The following is a 15,932-nucleotide window of genomic DNA, read 5'->3' on the forward strand; positions in this document are numbered from 1 at the left end:
GGAAAGAAGGCAGATGAGGTGACCTCTCCTTTGCAGCTGCATTTTGCTGGGAGGAAATCCGTGAGTTGTTACACGCCCCACCAGGAATTAGATGGAGCGAGCCCTGGTACTGCTTAGGTAGCAGCTGTGCGCGGTGGAGACCCATAGGTGCGATTATGAACTGTCAGCCATAACAAACGACCTTCATAACACCTTCCCTCTAAAATTCTCCGGCTTTCCCACTAATAAGCAATGTGGTTGTCGAGGCAGTCCTATCGTTCTATCTAAAAATTTCTCCTTCCTTCCCTGAGGAGCATCCACGGTGCCTTCCCGTCAATGCACAGCCACAAGTTCTGCCCCAGCCCTCCCCTGGGGTCAGCTGTGCTCCCATCATTCCCACCTTTTGAGCTCGGACCCCTTCCCACAGCTGTTAGCTCCTCAGGGATTAGAAAGTATTGTTTGCAGCCGTGGAACCTCTCTCTGAACTCAGTGCCATTTTTAGCCTCGGCGCAGCCCCTGGAACCACCTTTTTTAATCACCACGTTTACACGCACCTCGTGGAGGCTGCAGAAGTGCCCCGACAAGTCTGAAATCAAAGGCTCGGAGCTGCCCCAGGACAGGGACCAAAGCAGAACCGTTACCCGCAGCACGGCCGGGCTGCAGGAACGCGCTGTGTGGAGGCCAGGCCCAGCCCCACGCACCCTGCAGCCCCCGCTGCTCCTCCCCACCACCCACAGTGCTGCAGGTCCCGGCACGCCGCACTGCACCGCTCGCAGCCCCAGCCCCAAGACGCCGTCAGAGACCACAGGCAAGTTTCCATGCGTGGCCATAAAAGAATCCATAAAGTTAGCGAGCATCTTAAAATTAAGCATCTAATGAGCCCCGTGTGGAAGCCAAGGGCTTGGCTCCAGCTTGGCACTGGCTCTGCCGTGCCCTGCCCATAACGGTAGGTGCGTCTGCTCAGCTCGCGGCAGCGGGGCTGGGAGCACTGAGCACAGGGCATGGGGAACGTGGGGACGGTGAGAGGGGATCTATGGCCTTATGCTTGGGGTACATCTGCTCAGTGAGTCCCTGCATAGCCATCCCAGACACCGTGCTAAGTGGTGGCTGTGTGCTCCTTCCTGCAGGAAGTGCTGTTCAGGTGAGTTCACCCAGCGCAGGGTCTCCGTGCTGTGCTACCCTCGAGCCATGGTTCATTGCTGCTGCAGAGCATCCCCAGAACATCAGTGGTGAGACCTGAAGGCAGCAGGGAGGGGGCCTGTAGCCACGCTGAGAGCACTGGGTTACAACATACTGTGTACCCCCACTTTTCTCACTATTAATAACAGCATTCAGTGAGTCAACAAACGGACTGCTGCAGTGCTGGGTGCCCCAGCAGGAGGAGACGGCCTCCTCCCCAGCTCTGTATGGCTTTCCCATGGTGTCACCTCCCTTGCAGCCATCCCTCACGCCCCTGTACCGCAGTGCCCAGTGCCCCTCCTTGCCCTTTACCAAAGCACTGCCCCAGGAACAGACCCGTGCTGCCCCACTGCAGGCTCCTGCCCCCAGCCCCACTCCTGCCGGCCGGTCTCTGCTGCTCACTGCCCTCTGCTGCTTTCCTGCCAGCCATAAAAGTATATAGAATATAGAACATTATTTTATGACATGCTATTAAAAAAATAAAAAGACCCTGGAACTATAAGACATGTGCCAAACCTCAGCAGCACATGCAGGAATGCCTTTGTTCCAGTTGTTGCTGGATCGCCTGTGTTCTTCCGGGCACAGTTTGAAGGCTTTTGGGGACAGAAACCTTGTTTTCTTTATTTTACTTCTTCTGGCATGGAGCAGCAGCACAAGTTGTGGCCATACAAATCCTGTCTGTGTTTCACATACAGACCATCCATCTCTGAGCCACTGGCTGGGCCTGCCCATATCAGTGTTACAGGTAGAGTATGTAAAGTGTATGTACTCAGTGCATGAAAAAACTGATGTGCAAAACGGGCAGAGGTCTCTGATTTCTCACTGAAGATGCTCTCCACGTGCATTGCTCCTGTGCGCCTCCTCCAGCAGCCCCCTCCTCCCTTACATCCTGAGCAGGCAGCACAGAGCCTGGCAGTGCAGTGCAGGCTGCCTGGCAGTGCAAGCTCTTTCTAGGGTGTCATCACAGTGCTGTCTCCAGTTTGGCTGCTTTGGAGGAACCAGAGCACAGAAAACTGTCTGCATTTCTTGTCAGGGCTGAAGAGACCCAAAGGCCACAGGGACAGGACTGCAATCCTGCAGGACTGTGGGGCTCACTGCCCCACTCAGCCCCAACCGGCCCTGGGGGAAGCAGGGAAGAAAACCTTCAGGTAAATGGCACAGATCCTTCCTGGCTCTTTGGCAGAGCTTTCCCGGCCCTCGGGGCACTGCACCTCTGCTTTGTTTTCTCTTCTCCCATGAGCTCCTCAAAACAGACACGAGGTTTCATTTCCACTCTTTCTGATGCTTTGAAGCGAAATGAAAGCCCGCTGGTTCCCACCACCACCCATGGCACAGCCCTTCTACCCTGCAGCACGACTCCCTGCCCCAGTCCCAGCCCCCGGTGCCAGCTCCTGCTCCTCCCTTCCTTTCCCTCCTGGGCTGGTGAAACTTTTATATAAAACCTGCACACCGAGCTCCATAAAACCCTCGATTCATTCTGCAGATATTTCCTGCACTGGGGCTTTCAGCAGCATCTGCTGGTTTGAAGTACGCATTTTATTCGTCCTGAGGGCACCATTACTTTCAGCTTTAGCAGTTTTGCCTGCTCTGTAGTCCCTGCCAGGCTCCAAGCGCGGAAGAGAAAATTGGTGAAAGAATAATAATTATGATTGTTATAAGTATGTATTTCATGGAGGGGGCCGTTTGTGGATATGTTCATCGCTGATGAGGGAGGGGGGTGCCGTGCCCCTGCCTTCCTCACCACCCTCCTCCTCCTCCCGGGCACTGCCATAGGGCCCACAGTCTTATCCAGCAGGGACCCGTCGGGTCCTGGGCTGGCAGAGGAGGGAGCTGCTGAGCTCAGGAAACGCGGTGCACAGCGCGGACTCTCTCTGAGTCAAGGAAATATTTTCCTTCCTTCCCCCGGCTGAGGATGAGCACCTTCTCCCCGCACTGAGTTGCGCAGTCCTGCAGGCTGGGGATGCTCCCAAGGGCCCCTCAGCCACTCAGCCCACTCTGCTTTCATTTCCTGCTGCAGAAATCAGCGGGTTTTTCAAATGCTCGCGTGGGGTTCCTCGTTCCTCCCCTGATGGGACAGCGTGGGAGCAGGGCAAAGGGAGCTGGGCAGGATGGATGCACGGGAACGCTTTGCATTGCTCAGCCCACTCAGAACCACCCCTCCTCACAGCTCAGGCCGTCACACGTTGTCCCACCTGGCCCTGAAGATCCACCTATGCAATTCCATCCATGTGTGAGTGATGTCGTTGCTCTCAGCTCCCCACACCCGCCCACAGCTCCTGCCAGGCTATGCAGGGATGTCACCTCAACACAGAGAAGGAACAGTCCCATAGGCGTACAGCTCCCGAGGGAGGAAATTTACCCCAAGGTACTGCTCTGCAGTAAACCCATTTGCCATAGCTCCTCCAGAGCACTCAAAGCAGCTTCCCAGGGTTTGTGTTCGCCACAAAAGCAGAGAAGAATTGGGAGAAAACTCACCCCACACACTTCACCCCAGTGCTGCCCCTGCCCCACCAGAGTACAGCAGCCCAGGCAGCTGCAGCTGCAAACACACAGAGCAAGAGATGGGGGAGCACCCAGGGAATCACGAAAGATTGCTCCAGGGACATTAAATTCTGCTGGAAACCAGTGCTGTGAGCCAGAAACATTGGTGTGCACAAAGGCAGAGACCCGGTGCTGGGCCTCTTGCTGACACAGGCTGTCCTGTCAGAGCTGGCTGCTGCTCAGCGCTGTGCCCAGCCCCATCCCAGGGGGCTCTGCTGCTCCAGCACCTCCACCCATCTGTTTGCTGCGCCCGGCTCCTTGCCCTGTGTGCCTGGAGGCCGTCAGCTCCCTGCCTGCAGCTGCACTCCCTGGCCTAGCAGCCCTCCTGAACACCCTGGTATCCATCTCCCAAAGCAAACATGCATTTCAATGGACAAGCCGAAGCTTGGCTCAAACAGCAGTGAGGGATGTTTGCTAACGCCCAGTGTCTGAACCCAGGGAGGACTGGCACAGCCCAAAGGGGCTCAGTTTCATGTTTGTACACAAGGAAGCTGTTTCTTGTGTTAATTTGTGCTTCAATAAATGTGAAACAAAATTCATTCTGCCCTTTCCCAGCTGGTGTCACCACCGTTCGCTTCTGTTTAGCACATCCCAGCCATCACCCCGGCAACCATGGCACATCCCAGGCAGGATGCAGGCTGCAGACAGGTGCCACACGTCAGAAACAAAAATCTCAGTGTCACCAGCTGTCTGTAGTGGCACAACTGGGTGAGAGCGACCCAGGCAGACAAACGTGGGCCAGGGCACAGCGCTTCTGAAGGGGTGCTCTGATGGAGCAGCTCTGACAGGGCTGCTCTGATGGGGAATGCTCTGGCAGTGCCTGATCCTGACGGCACCCCAGAGCTCCCACCTGCAGCCCCATTCCTCAGAGGTGTCTTGCTGCAACCTGCAGACAGGGACACCCCCACTGCCTGTCTGCAGCACCAGGAGGGAAGCAGACAGAAATCCCACCCAGAATACGGCACCGTGGGTGCAGCTCCAAGTGCTGGCACTCCTCTCCACACCTCCCCGCTGCCCGCTGCCCCACAAGGTACCCATCTCAGCCCTGTGCAACGGCACCATTCAGCCCTTCATCGTCAGCCGTTGGTTTGCCTTCTTCTTCCCTTTTTAGCCTCGCATCGATTTGATTTCAGAACTCACTTTGCAATGAGGTCACCGTTCTACGATGAGCCCCAGACGCTCCCGCACGGCGGAGCAGCGCAGCGCAGAGCCCCGGGCGGCCCCCGCCTCTCCGCCTCCTCCGCGGTCTGTGTCTGCCCCCGCGCGGCAGCGTCCGGCCCCGCACCGACCCCCCCCCCCACCCCGGCCCCGCACCGACCCCCCCCCAGCACCGCAGCTGTGGGGACCTGGCGATCGCAGCAGCAGCTTGGAACAGGGATTAGTCGCCGTGCGTCTGGGACCTTTTTACCCTTTGCCATCTATTCGTAACGCATCAGCCCATGAGCATTCCCAGAAGGCTCCCAGCCCGCCTGGAGATGAGGAGTTAAGGAACGGGGGTGTCAGGATCCGCCCTCCCCCCCCCCCCCATACACACACACACCACCAACAGGGTGTGCAGAGATGCATCAGGCAGCTCGGCTCACAGAGCAGGAAAATACCCCCAACGAATTCTAAAAGCAGCTTGTAAGCAGTGGGGAGATAACAAGGCAATCAGAACAGTCAACACAGGTTTCTCAAGAACAAATCATGTCAGACCAACCCGCGTTTCTTTTTATGACAGAGCAGCAGCCTTGTGGATGGAGAAGCAGAAGTCGTCCTATATTTTGTCTTTAGTGCTTTTTGATGCTGTCTCTCCTGACACACTCACAAGCAAGAGAAAAACTGAAGTGATTGGGAGCAGGGTGCTCCCTGCATGCATCCCATGCTCATGGCCAGGGGACCGGTGTTGGCTGTCAGGCTGCAGTGTTACAGGGCTGGCTATGGGCTCCTGCAGTCATTAATGGCTCGGCTGACAACATGAGAGCCTGCCTGTTTATTTTGCATGTGAGATTGAGCAAGGAGGACACAGACGTAGGATTAGAATTTGAAATGATCCTGAGAAATAGGAGAAATGATCTCAGGAGAAAAGCAAAGCACGGCCCAACAGGAACAGATGCAATGTTCTGCCCTTCAGAGCAGTCATGTGCAGAAGGAGAGCAGGAGGGGAAGGACAGAATGGAGGGTGTGGGAATCGCAGTGACCTCTGGCTGGACCAGTCAAACATTGCCTGGAGGGTCTGCAGCAGCAGTAGCAGTCCAGGGGTAGGTAGAGGACAGGCTGTGAAGCCCTGAGGGCATAGCAGGGAGAGCATTTTCGAGCACAGTAATTCAAGAAAGGCCTGTGAAATAGCCAGAGAAGAATGGTGAGGCTGGAGAAGGAACACAGCTGACACAGGCTGGTATTCAGATGACACGGTGGCATAACCCCAGGGTCCATAGCAGCCTGATTTCAGATCAGCTCCATTAACTGCAGCTCCTGGTGGCACTGTGGGTGAGATGGGTCCCAATGGGAGCAGGACCCTGAGGAGCCCTGTGCCTGTCCCACGCCCTGCGAAGCACTGCAGCTCCCCTCCCCATCCCCAGCATGATGCTCACCCCGGCCCGGCAGCCAAGGTGAGGTCTGCGTGCCAGAGCACCCAGGGGACCCTCGTGCAAGGCTCTCGGCTGGCACAGCCCACAGATGAAGATTAAATAGCAGTGTGAAACTGCCTTGCCTCTTATCAAAGAGCTGCTGCTCTCCCCTCCGCAATGACTCATGCTCTGCTCGAGCACTTTCCCCGGCCTCATCTGGGATGTATTACCACTTGGACCCCACTCCGTCTCCATACAGATGTGGAGGCTCCTGGAATGTCTGCCTCCTCCTTCTCCTCGTCTCCCAGTGTTTCTGCTACCCCAAGTGTCCCCTCCCCACTGAACGCAGTGCAGTCCCCAACGGCCCCCAGCTCCCCAGCGTTGCCCATTTCCCAAAGGCCACACACCGGGCACTGCAGAGCAGCCCATCCATCCCCTTCCCTCTGGCCCCCAGCAGTCCTGCCTGGGATTTCCCACAGTTTTTGAATCCATCACCCTCTCCTTTTGAGGCCCATTTGATTCTGACCGACCGAAGGGAGGGAGGGAGACATTCAAATTCAGAGCAGTGAGCGAAATTCATTGGATCTTCATTACGGGCTGGCAGCTGGCATTTCAGAAGGGGTGAGCGCACACCCTTCTGTTTAGTGCTGTTTAATTTAACTGTCTCCGAAGCCCATACATCTCTTGGTGCCTGGGACAGCGGTGACTCGAGGAGGCAGCAGAGCTAAATCAGATGCCAAATACTGATTCCTCTGCACATCCCCAGGGACTGACAAGTGGAGTTACTCTCACCATCTGTCTTCCAGCATGCAGCCCCCGGAGAAGATGCGCACTCCTTCGGCTAACCGTAAAGACAGCGAAAGGACAAATGCGTTCATTTCCAAGCCTATGGATTTTCTGTTCAGGTATTTCTGGAATGCACTCCATTAAGAGAATGTGTTTTGTTGTCTCTGTAATGGGGCAGAGCTGCTGCACCTTGCTGTTGTTACAGCTGTTGCTGTGCCCATGGTTTGCTGTGTGCCAAAGGTAGATGGAGATTCCTCCACGCTCCCTGCCCACAGCATCTCCAAAGGATGTGTTTGTGTCTGGAGATCCTCAGAGGAAAAATGTGCAAAAGGCTGTATTTATTGTTCCTCGTGCTGCTGCTCTTCTGTTGGGCAAGCACGGAGATTAATGGGCCGGTCTGAGACTTGGGACGTATGACTAAAGCATTTCATTTCTGGATAGGACACATCTTCATGGGAATGAGTCCGGAATAAACCCATCCACCACAGACAAGTCCATGGTCTCAGCTCAAAAGTGGTGAGGTTGTGAATCACTGCAAGTCTGGGACTCAGGGATAGAAACCAGCTTGCAAAAACACTGGGTTAGACCAAAACCTGGAACTGAACTCTTTTTTTATTCTTTATGGTTGAAACTATTTAACAGTTTATATTCCTCACATTCTCTCTTCATTTCACACTTCCCAGAACGCAGGAGGGGAAACCCCAGCACTGCAGACCCATCATGGTGCAGCAGAAGTCTGGTGGCTGCAGGGTGGGCTGATGGGACCCCACGGGGCTGCAGGGCTGTGGGGCTGGCTCAGCCCGGCCCGTGTCACCACCCATCCACTCACTGCTGGCTGACATGAGAGTCAGAAGGGTTCCCACAGACAGAGTGAGCTGTGGTGGGAAAACTGTTCTCTCCCACTTTGCATATTCATTTATGATGATGAAGAAGCTAATCCAGTACCCCTCCCTCCACCTCGACGTCCTCAATACCCATCTGCACGGTGCACGGCCTTTCCCCTGCAGTCTGGCTCGCAGACCACCCACAGCATCACCCTGCCCTCCCTCTCTCTCCCCCCACTCACACCTCCCTGCTCCCCTCAACCAGCAGATCCTGGGAGCAGAACCCCGGCTCCAGGACTCCTTGCTGTGGGAGCTCAGGCCTCAATCCCCCAAACTGCCCTGAGCCTCTCCCTGCATCTTCTCTCTGTGCGGTTCTGCTCCTGCCCTTCAGCTTTTCTTACAAGCTCCATCACCCGAGACTTACTTTTCTTCCAAACTGTGAGAGATGGCAAACCCACTGGATCCAACATTTAAGTGTCCATTCTGACAGTCAGTGTTTTATTCAGTGCTAATTTGCAACTCTTTGCATTCAAGAGGATACTGAAGCAACTTTACTCTTAAGCAACAGTAAAGCCAGAGTTTGTACAGACCTGGAAGAAACTCATCTGCTTTCTGCCAGCTTGGCTCCCATGGCACTTTGCAAAGAGCAGAGGATAATTGCACAAGGATGAGCTGAGAAGAGGCATACTCCTTCCTTTGTTTTCGCTTCCACGGATTGAAATCTCCCTCTTCCCCAGCTCCTGCAGGGCTGCCATCACAATTAACCCTGCAGTGATGGGCACCGGGGCTCCTCGGCAGTGACCTGATGGCCCCACCTGCCCAGCTCTCCCAGGCACCACACAGCTCCACTCCCCTGTAGTGCAGGTGCTGTTCACTGGGGTGATGCTTCCTGTTGGGTTTTGTTCAATTAAACCTATGATCCCCTATTAGCTGACCCACACTCCGGAGTCTCCCAGGCACTGCTAAGCTCTGCTGTCTCAGCTTTTCATTTACATGTTTATTTACTGCCTTTCAGATCGCCGGGTTTGCACCGTGCAGCCTCTGATGAATAAATAACCAGTGTCCTTGTAGGCCAGATTGATTAAATGTATTTAATTAATGAGCTCAGCTCCCCCTGAGGACTCTCCCAACTAAAACACCGAAACCAGCCCTTTGTATATGATGCCGCCAGGACCCATTGATTTGAAACAATATGAAAGAGGACTAATTTAGGAAGTTCATTGACACTGGAGCAAGGACAGCGGGGAGGACGGGGATGGGCTGCAGCTCCGGGGCACTGTTTGGCCGTGCTGGCTCAGCCCTGAACAGTTTCTGCACGCAGCAGGGAGTGGGCCCCCAAGGGAAGAAACAATCTGGTGCAGTTCAGGAGCTCTTGACCCTTTGCTCAGGCCATGGGTGGATAAATAGTGGGAAGAGGCAACAATGGGATTCTTTATGAAAGAAGTGCAGAGAAAGCCAGGAGTTGTGTGAAGCAGGGGGCATCGTCCTCTGGGCACTGCAACAGGGAGTCCCACATGGCAGAGCCCATCCCACAGCGCGTGTGCACTGCTCCCAGAGCTCACAGCCGTGTTGCTGCTGATGGATGCTGGGCTCACAAGCGGCCTTTCTGAAAGCCACCAGCAGTCTTCCGCCCCAGCTTTCCATCAGCCACTGCCGTGACGGGCAGATGTCAGGAGCTCCCCAGGGCCTCTGCTCACCACGCAGGTCACTGAGGCACCACCGATCAGGGCTCTGAGCAGCTCTGAGCACAGACCCGCAGGATTTGTCCCTGTGCGACAGGGCTCACCGAGCGCAGCTGATCACCACAGCCCCCCCAGAGCTGGGAGGGCCCCCAAGTGCTGAGGACGAGGGATCTGGAGGGGACACCCCACTGCCACCGCGTTTAGCGGCACCGGAGAGAAACTGCCGCAGGAGTTTGCTCATTAACTCATTAGATTATCACCAGAGCTAATTGAGACCTGCGCGCTCCCTCCTTGCTCCCCGCCGTGCCAGCAGCCCGCAGGACGAGGGCTGGCACAGTGCGGCCCATCAGCTGCGTGGTGCTGCCGGGAGCATCGCCGCGCGCCCTGCGCCAGCCCCCGCCGGCTGCCAGGCGTCGCGTGACGAGCGGCGGGTTTTAATTAGGCTCAGACACGATTCCTGTCACAAACACTCTGCTGGGGGTTGTTTGTTTTAATCAGGGACAGGCAGAGATTGGGGGAAGAAGGAAGGTAATTAAATATGGCTAAAAACCTCGGAACGCCGTTGATACGGACGTCCTCTCTCGCACAGCCCTGTTGCTCCGCGCCGGCGCGCCCCGGGGAGCGGAGCAGGAGAGACTCGCGGCCCGCAGGGGGCGGTGCGTGGCCGGGATGCACCGGAACCGCGGGGCGCTGGGTTGGGCTCGAGGGGGGCAGCGAATCGAACCCCCCTCGGTGCTCCGTGGGAGCTGTGGCAGCTTTGCTGCCGAAGAAGAAAAGGGGCTCCGGCGATGCCTCAGCAAAGCGTCCCTCAAAAAGAGCGAAATCCCACTGGCTTGGAGGGGGCTGGGGCCAGGTGAAGGAGGTGAAAGATCATCACCTGGGCTGACTTCTCCTCTCCTCCTAACTGAGGCTTGCAGAGAGCTGCCGTGCTAAAGGTCTGCTGAGGTTCCTAGCCAGGGACTGGTATGGATGTGGGAGTCCCATCTGAGAGCCAAGCACGTGGGGAACAGCTCCCGTGGCACAGAGCAGCACAAGCAGCAGGGCCATGAGGGCTTTGCTGTGCCAGCAAGCCCTAGTGGTTGGCTGTGAATCTAGCCCTCGGCCTTAGGGAAGGCCAAATTCCCCAGAGCTGGGATCTCAGTCCCCTGCACGAGGAGCAGCAGCTTGGCATGGGGTCAAGCAAGCACGTCAGCCCTCTCTTTGAGGGCCCTCAATGAGCCTCTTTGTCTCTGGGTGCTCCTGTTTCCCTGTGTGTGTTTCCCTGCTTAGCATGGAGAATATACTATTCCTAATTTCCCTGCTTGGTTGTCCATAAAGCAATTATCTGATAATTATTTCTGTTCATTGGCAAGTTAGTTCTAATGATGTTTGCTGAACGTTTGATTATTATTGCAAACACCGCTTTTGGATTCGGAGCTGTGATTGCTGCAGGCGGTTTCTGGAAGAGGTAATTCTTACAGGCAAGTTTTTATAGAGATATCACAGTGAGAGCTGGAATTTGTGATGCTCTCGGCTCTTTTGGTTCTGTAGATAACATAATGAAGGCGATAAGCTTGTATGCAATGATAAGCAGTGGTTTGGTGACTGATAGCATTAGACAGCAAAACACCACGGTGGTTTGGGAAGGAGCTCTGGGAGGAGAGGGGTAACAGTGCTGGAAGCAGCTGGGCTGCTCGTGGTCCTGGGCTGAGTGCTGCCAGCCGGACAAGTGGGAACCAATTGATTCCCTTCCCAACATAAAGATCCTTTTCAAGCCCTGGTTTAGCCTGGAGACCCTTGTGCAGCTCTTGAGGAATTCTATTGCAGGCCTTTCTGGATGATTTTCTGTGATCAGCGCCTTACACCGAGTCAAACGTCAGCAGAGAGGGCTCATCCCTAAGGAGGGCTTCCAATGGGGGTTTGCCTGCTGCCAGCAGCTCTCAGAAGGAATGTGAGCTTTTCTCACATCACCCCCTTCTACTGCAGCAACCACGGCAGCAAAAGAGCCCTGGAGGAACAGCGGAGTGCAAAACAAATAAGAAATGGAGCAGAACTGCACACTGCTGGGAGAGCTGGGGGTGTCAGAGCCCTCCCCTGCTGCACACACAGGGCAGGGCAGGAGATGGAAGGCATGAGAGCAGGGTAGGAGTTTGAGCTGTCACTGGAGCAGTGGAGGGCAAGAAAGTGACGTTGGTGACATGAAGGAGGCTTTTGTCAGCAGAGGACTGAATGAATGGAGGGGCAGTGCTGTAATGCTTTGTGAACACCTACAGCACTGGGCAATGGGAAGAGGAAACTGTCTCCGAAAAGCCAGGGGGGTCACCTGGTAAAGGCCGGGTTGTCTAATTCTCATCCAGTCCTGTGGTTTTCAGATCTTCTCCCAGAACTGAAAGTCTGCATATCTACTGCAGTGGCTCCCAAACACCCTCCTGCAAGCTGTAACCATCAAGAAGTGTAAAGAAATAGAGGCTGTGAACCCTAAAAAGCAGCACAGCTCAGTATTTGTGTCTACAATCCACCACAATAACATGGTGTTCTGATCAAACCTGTCTGCTTTAAGGCTGGCAATTTCACACCATTTCAGCGTGACAGCTAGAAAGCAAAGACCTCGATGGCCCAAATATTTTCCTGCGATTCATTCTGCAAGGCTCTGCAGAAGAAAGAAGCAGATAAGTCTGCAGACTCCGGCAGAAGCTGCAGAGCATGCCAGCTGGAGCAGCTTTAGTGGTTCGTTCCTCTCCCTGCCAAGTGCTGGGTTCTCTTTCTGCTGATCCGCTCCCAGCCAGTGGCTGTCCTGCCAGCGAGCCAAGAGGGTCCTTTCTTTCCCTACAAGCAGATCTGTGGGAGCTGAGATGTTGCTCTCCAGGCTGTGAAGCAAGAAGCCTGAATGCTCCAAGCAAAGCCCCAGGGCAGAGTTCTGGGCTGGGGCTGCAGGGGGAACCAGGCAGGCAGAGCACCACTCCTGCTGCAGCTGCCATCACACCGTACCTCCTCGCTCCTGCAGGATTGGAGTTAGTAAAGTCCACGAGTCAGCCAGACCCTCGGCCTGAATGTCACAAAGCAGCACAGCGTTACCTGGTGGTGTTCCTAGGAGGACTTTGTTTCCCCAAGCCTTGTCCAGCAGGGAGCTGTGACCTCGCTCCCACCAGGCTCTGGGCAGAGCTGTGCCATCTCTCTTTCCAGCAAAAGTGGTGATGAGTAGCAGAGGTGTGAAGCAGCAGGAGCTCTGTGGGGATTCACATGTGAAGGGCAAGAGCTTCCTGCTGCCCATCCCCAGGCGCGTCTCGTGGAGAAGTGCAGCAGCTGTGCAATTTAATCAGGGCTGAAATGCACACAGCTCTCATTTTGTCTAGCTGCAGATGTTGCCCTGGTCTGACCAACACCGTCACATCTCAGTAGCAGTGCCCTGCTCCTGTGGGCCTTCAGTCCTTCCCAAGTCATCAGGAATTGGACTCCCAGTGTGGTTCTGGCATTGCTGGAAGAGCAACAGTGATGTAAAACAGTGCAGCCGCTTCTGAAGAGCTGTGGGCTGGCTCACGTGAGTGAGATGCAGGCTTGGGCCAGTATATAAAAGTACAGAACTGAGGCTGCTCTGCTGAGATCAGCACCCTGCTTCTCAGGCAGGGAGAATGGCAACAGGCTGTGCTGCTGCTAGATGGATGAAGAAACACAGCAATGGCCCCAGACCAACAGCTACCTCCAAGCAAGCCAGCCCTACCGCAGCCAGGCCATGTGCCCTGGACAAAGGCAGGCACTGCACAGCCTGACTCTGCACTTCACCTCATCGCAGGGCAGTGAGAGGAGCCTGGCAGCGACCTGTGCTGAGGTGGGGTTCAGCCAAGACCCCCGGCACACACCCTATGCTCTCATTTTGTGGTCGGGGCTGTTGCCCAAGAACAAGTGATTTATGGGTGTTCTGCATGGAGAAGGGAGCTTGCCTCCACATCAGCGGAGGATTTACCATCAGTCTGCAGAGGGAAGGCTGTCAGGAGCCAGGATGGGGATGCACATCAGTGAGTGCACGTCCGGCAGGTGTGTGAGGCCCCGTTCCCTTGCTGCCTGGCTTCTGTGAGCAATCTGAGCGGTGAGACCAGGAATCCTGAAGCAGCCTTTTCCCTCACTTTCTCTTCCTTATAAACCACAGCAGTGCGCAAAAGGACAGAAAAAGGAGGGCAAAAGCTGGGAGTGAGGAATCTGTCAGTCGGTGAACCAGCAGCTAAACTCTAAGGAAGGAAAGCGCCTCACGTAGAGCAGCACTGGGGGCTTCTGATGTGCTGCGGCTCAGTGCTGTGAGAGCCTGCAAGCTGTGCTGCAAGTTCTCTTTATTACATATCATAAAAGGTATTCCAAGAACAGTGCACCATTGCAGCACAGATGTAAATAACATGCACTGCAATACAACTGAGCCATGTCCAGAGGCTCTGGCCTCGGTGCCGGGAATTGCCTGTGGGTGAGCGGCTGCAGCACAGAGCTGAGCTGCAAACCCCATCTGCAGCCCCATTGCACTCCTGGGAGGTGCTGGGGAAGGTGGGAGGTGGAGAGAGCCTGAAAGAGGATGAGGACAGTGGGAGGACATCTGCCTGCTCAATGCCGTTGTGCCACCCACCCCCCAGAGCCTCCCCACACACCCAGCCAGGACCTGATAAGCTGCTGGGCTCTGGATGTCACTTCAAAACGAAGTAGATTCAGTTTGGGAACCAAAGTCCCCACCTGTGTCCCCTCAAGCTCACATGACCATTAAGGTCTGTGGGATGCTCCCCAGGTCCTCGGCTGCTCCGCTCCCACCTCTGACACCAGGTCCATGTTTGCATTGCCACTGTCCCCATCTCTTGGCACCTAACTGCACAGTGACTCAGTTCCTCAGCAATTTCAAACACTGAAACATCTGCTCCAGCACAGAGTAATTAATGACTTTCTGTTCATCTGCCGAGGAGAAACACTTGGGCTTGCAGCTCTGGTGTAGACTTTTTTAAAAGGCTTCCCATCAGGAGTGTTTAGGTTTCCCTAATTGCTGTGTGGCTGACAGAGAGCTCAGGGCACATCGCGGCACTGAAAGCACTGCGCACCACACAGGAGCTGCAGGCAGTGTGCTCCAGGAAGCTCTAGGCACAGCATCACCTCCCGCGTGTGCTCATCGTGCATGGAGGAGAATCAGGGCTTGGGCAGCACATCGTGGTGCAGTGGCAAAGCAGGGCTGCAGACCCCAAAGATCCTAAACAAAAACCAGCACCCAGCACGACAGCAGCCCGTGTGGGATGAGTATGGGTTTTCCTTCGCTGTGCCCTTTCGGCACTTCTGCCAACAGCATCTTTCTGGGTACCTGGGGTGCAGCATCCCCAGCTCCTTGCTTCTTATGGGGGCAGGGCGGGCAGCAGCCTGGCACCAGCACTGCTGGTACTGCGAACCGGTACCCTGCATAGCAGAGGCACATCTCCAGCAAATCAAGAAAAGCAGTGCTGGAGAAGTCCGGCCTGAGCAAGAGGTAATGGATTTGGCTTGAGAGTCATCTCAGTGGAAAACAAAGTGGAAGGAAAGCTGGCTCGCTTTGCTCAGAAGTAACATTATCTGGGGATATGACAGAGCTGCTAGCAAGACGCGCTCGCTGCAAGGCTGGGCTGGAGCAGGCGCAGTGCTGCGAGGCCACGCTTCTGACCCCAGCTGTAAATCCACGCCATGCCATTGCACAAGTCCTCTCTGAGCCGCCTGGGACTCTGTTGTATCGTATTGCTGGGCTTTACAGAGATTTAATGCATGCACCGAAGCCTCCAGCGCCCATACATCACTCGGTGGTTAGTGGGAGGCACAGTCAAGAGCTGGACAAAGATTTCTGCCAAAGGGTGTGAGGAGAAATGCTTTGGCCCATTAACTAAGCTCCTGCAAAGGAATGCAGACATGGTGTGAGGATGCTGACAGCCGGCAGAGCCGCAGAAGAAGCAAGCTGAGGGCTGGGGGGAGCGGAGGGACTGCAGGAACACCCGGCAGGAGTGGTGAGAGGAAGCACCACTGCTTTCGCTGGGAAGAGGGAATTGGCCGCCATCAGTTTGCAGATGCCTTTCCTGCCTTTGCCCAGTTGTTGCTTGCTCACAGGGTTCCTGTTTCCCATCCTCTCTTGGGATGGCCTCCCGTGCTGCTGGGCAGCCCTCGCTGTAGCTACAGCCAAGCTAAAGCAGAGTGGAATTTTGTTAGACCCTGAAACATGCCTCACTCTATCCGGCTGCTGGCTTCAATGTGCCCTTCGATCCTAAATAAATCTGATTTAGAACCACAAATGCTCCGTGTCATCTCCTTTCGCAGGCTGCTCCCCGCATCCTGGCACAGCCCAGTCCCCCCACATCCCCCCTGGGGCGCAGTGCCAGCAGTGGAGCAGGCAGGTTTGGGGCCATGCAGCCCTCCAGTGCAGCAGCTCAGTGCCT

This window comes from Tetrao urogallus, assembly GCF_951394365.1.
Source record: "Tetrao urogallus genome assembly, chromosome: 13".
NCBI lineage: Eukaryota > Metazoa > Chordata > Aves > Galliformes > Phasianidae > Tetrao > Tetrao urogallus.